Source organism: Schistocerca americana, chromosome 2 (assembly GCF_021461395.2).
Source record: "Schistocerca americana isolate TAMUIC-IGC-003095 chromosome 2, iqSchAmer2.1, whole genome shotgun sequence".
Taxonomy (NCBI): Eukaryota; Metazoa; Arthropoda; class Insecta; order Orthoptera; family Acrididae; genus Schistocerca; species Schistocerca americana.
The window spans coordinates 1,042,667,526-1,042,672,054 of record NC_060120.1 but is presented as its reverse complement, the minus strand read 5'-3'; positions in this window follow the sequence as shown (position 1 = coordinate 1,042,672,054).

The following is a 4,529-nucleotide window of genomic DNA, read 5'->3' as shown; positions in this document are numbered from 1 at the left end:
GAAATTTCTCGAGACAGCTGTGATGTGTCCCTTTCCTAAGAACTACAGCCTTCGGTACCTCGAGTTACTAAGAAGGAATAAAGGGGATCGCAAGTAAATCATCAGCGGGTCGATCGGTAAGCGCGAAAACGTCAAGGGGACGCTAATCCAGCTACAGCGGTGGACGCTATAAAGAAGAAAACTCGTTGTGTATCACGATGCTGTTTACTATTAAAATTTTGAGGATGTACGTTCTTAGAAGAGTCAACCAATGCATTGGTTGTTCCTATATATATCTCGCGAACAGACCGCGGAGGGAACATTAGAGAGTCGAACTCACAGAGGCTTATCAACAGTTGTTAACACTGCATACCATTGATGACTAGAGCAGAAAAGGGAGGGAGTGGCAGTGCAACATGAAGTACTCTCCTCCACACACCGCAAAGCGGCTTGCGCAGTGTGCATCCAAATGTTCAATTTAAGTATTAGGCTTCCACTTGATAGAGAAAGAAAGCACTGCGTTGGTCATCGGATTATTGAAAGTAGATGAGCATGGTATTTTCTAAATAAATGTAGTTTTTAAAGTAACTTATTTAGAAGAAATTAAGTGTTATTTACAAGTTTCCTTTAATGACGGTTCGCACTTATTATTCTTCGTTTAATTCCTTCTCTGTCTCACTTTTGATCGACTGTGCTGCCCACAGATACTTGAATTTTTCAACTCTTTCAAAATTGTGGCTGATGGCGTCCATATCATTTTGTCGACGATATCAGCTGTTATGAATTAAATAATATTTTGGTATATTAATTTAGGAATTCACCCACAAATTCCTTCTGGATGAACAACAGCTAACAGCCTATAGTCATTTGTGGTATAGTGACAGCTATTGATGAAGATAGTTGGAGACAAACATAATGAAGAAAAGGAGCACTCAAGTTTAACATGGGACTTGCAGTTTTACTGTAGGAGAAACAGAAACGACAGAAGAGATAACAAGCGGTGCTGGAGTCAAAACAGTGCAGTGCGTCTGGTGTGCACTAGTTTCAGGCTATTGCTGCTTACTTTGAGCGTTGTTTGAATTTCTTCTTTAATTCTTTCACATCTACCGTACGAGGTTGTCTCGTGTCCTTGGGATTTATTCAGTGCTGTTACGACGAGGCTTGGGTGGTTACGTAAGGCTTTTTTTTTTTAAATTGCAGTATAATGCCACGTATGGAGGAACCTCACGATAAAGGAGGCCGCGCCTATGTTTAATTGTCCATTTTCAATTTATTACTCACTTTCTTATGAAATATTTAATTACTACCGATCCACAACTAAGCAAATTAAATTTCAAAAATAGCATTTAAATGTGCCGCGATCCAGACCAAAGAGCGAACATTCCTGTTGTTTTGGCTGCGAGACTTGAAGTCTCTGATCAAATAATATTGAGTTAACTACTTTTCTGCTCTTTAGAGAAAGGGTTTCTACACTGTCACTGGTATTTAAAGCTTCAAATACTACCACTTTTTACCACATGAAAGCATTAATTAGATTTGTCGTTTAAAATGTCGCAGTAATATCAGTCTCCTTTTTCTTACGCAACAAGTCAGCGTTAAAGTGCTTGAAAAATGAGCATCTCTTAGTCATATGTAGTTGATTAACTATTATGAAAGAATAATACGAAGTCCTTTTTATACATATATTTCACACTTTATAAGGAGTTCCCACTTAAAAGATAAGTCATCTAGCGAACCCGTGCCAACAAGAAGAACACGAATCTTCTAATTACGGCTTTTATATACTACTAGTACAGAGCTTACGTAAAACATACGGACTCTGTTTTTAAATAATACTACTTTTAATATTATTTTTCTACCTCTTTTCATACAAGCTATTACATTTTTTATTTGGAATACTATGTACAAAAATTTCTGTCATATGTAATTTTACTCATTGCGCCAGCGATGACTCATAAGATCGGTTACAGCCGACGTCCTCCACTCTCGGTAAGTTGTGATGAGCGACATGGGAAGCAGCAGACAACAAAAGCGAAGCAAACGGGTGAGCGACCCCTCGGTGAGCTGCATTTAAGCTTTCCGTCTGTCAACCACGCTTCACTTGCAGTGAAGGAGAGTGTAAACACACCAACGTCTTATTCTCGGCGACCTCGAAATAGACGCCCTGGCGTCTTTCAACGGCCCCCTTTCCCGGGGGCAGGACAAGCGTTCGATAAACACGTTACGGCAGACGCGCCAGCCTGGATTAATCTCCGGTGCATGAATGCACTCCGGTCGTGGCAAGGTCGAGTGCAGGGCTGGCTCTATTCTGGTCTAGGTCAAGTGCAAGGTCAGGAAGTGGCGTGAACGAGCAGGAAGCGGCGTGGAGGAAGAAAGCCGTAAATCACAGCCAGAGGGAGAGGGGTTAAGCCAAGCTGCAGCAAAACGCACAATGGCACACTGAGATAACTTCCTCCGCGTGTTTAGTCCGGTAAAGTCGGCACCTGATTTTCGAGGAGTATACATTTTTTTCAGTGTTCTCGTTAGATATCCTATAGTTCTAGAGTTCTATGCACAAAATCTGAACAGTTCTGCAAATATTTTGAGTAGAATACAATACTATTCGGCACAATACTGATCTTGTAAAAAAAATTATACACCAATACAGAACCTTGGCATATTAAACGGTACAGGACATGCTTGGACATACATACCGGTAAGGACAATACGGACAGAAAAAATTGCGGTTTATTCTTGTGGTTGTAAGTCAACTTAGCCAAGAAACATAAACTTTTTCAAAACATAAATGGTTTCGCCATCCACTTTACTTGATGGGTCCCTTTGCAACAAGAAAAGATACTCCAAGAGATGGTCCTTCCAGAAGACAATTCACAATTAGTTCAATAACTGTCAGTATAATCGTCCACTTATCTTCTGGCTGGAAGGTAAATAAAAGAGACCTTTTTCCAAGAAGGTTACAAAAAAAGGCAAGTAACGAATTAACAGAAAAGCCATTCAGTGCGTACCATGTCCTTTTCCGTGACAAGTTACACGACCGATGGATTTTTCTTTTCTTTTATTTGCAAACACATTTGTGTCTAAGATTTATCTTTAAGTACACTAATACATAATTTACTGATTTGTTGATTTTCATATTCGTTTCATTCTCGTCTGTTAACGGCTGCCTTACTCGCTGGGAAGACCTCTTTCTCAAATAATTGATCGATGATTACACGCATGAGGCTACGGCCGCTTTTCAGCTACTGACTGATCAAAAACTGAATGTCTTTTTCGATTGCAGAGATAGTCAAAGAAATTATGTATGCTATGCCGTCAGCGTTTTGAGAAAAAAGTCTTGTATATTCCCACTCGTCAAATTTCGACGATCTCCCAGCTTATTTATATAACTGCTGCCGCTGCTGATACAAACATTCTGATTTCACCATGCAGCTCATCTCTTGTGTCTGAAGTCGTTAATTTTTCGTACAAATTTTCATTTCCCACATAGCATGACTCTTTGGTGCTTAGGAAATTTACACGTCCGCAACTTGTAAAAGTTAATTATTAATGTTGTTTTTACAGATGATAGTTTACTTCCACGCTAGTAATTCCCACATTGTAAGTAGGCTGTTTAGGTTTTTTTATTGGTAACGCCACCTCAGTATAAAAAAATCACTGGCTGTGCTGTGTGCAGTCTCTAGTTTGCATTGTTGTCTGCCATTGTAGTGTTGGGCAGCGGCAGCTGGATGTGAACAGCGCGTAGCGTTGCGCAGTTGGAGGTGAGCCGACAGCAGTGGTGGATGTGGGGAGAGAGATGGCGGAGTTTTGTAATTTGTCATGAACTGCTAGATATATGATGATATTAAGGTAAATACATTGTTTGTTCTCTATTAAAATCTTTCATTTGCTAACTATCCCTATAAGTAGTTAGTGCCTTCCATAGTTTGAATCTTTTATTTAGCTGGCATTAGTGGTGCTCGCTGTATTGCAGTAGTTCGAGTAATGAAGATTTTTGTGAGGTAAGTGATTTATGAAACGTATAGGTTAATGTTAGTCAGGGCCATTCTTTTGTAGGGATTTTTGAAAGTCAGATTGCGTTGCGCTAAAAAATATTGTGTATCAGTTTAAGCACAGTCTTATGTATAATTGTTCAAAGGGGACGTTTCAACATAAATGTGTATAACTAGCTGTACTAGGCTACGTTTTGCTGTTGCTCGGTCTGCTTAGATGGAAAAGAAAGAAAAGAGAAAGCACACGTTTCTAATATGTTTGGGAATCTCCTTCTCTCCCCTGTCTCAGTCCGTCTCCTCCCCCTGTCTTTGTGTATCTCCTCTTCCTCCCACTCTCTCTGTCCAGCACCTTTTCCCCTTCTCTCTGTTCGTCTTACCTCCCCCCCCCTCTCTCTCTCCGTTTGATCCTGCCCCCCCCCCCTCTATCTCTCCCTCTCTCAGTCCATCAACTCTTTCCCCTTTCTCTGTCCATCTTCTTCTCCATAATTTCTCTTCGTCTCCTCCTGCCACACTCTCTGTCCATCTCTTCCTTCCCATTTTCTATGTCCATTTCCTCTCACT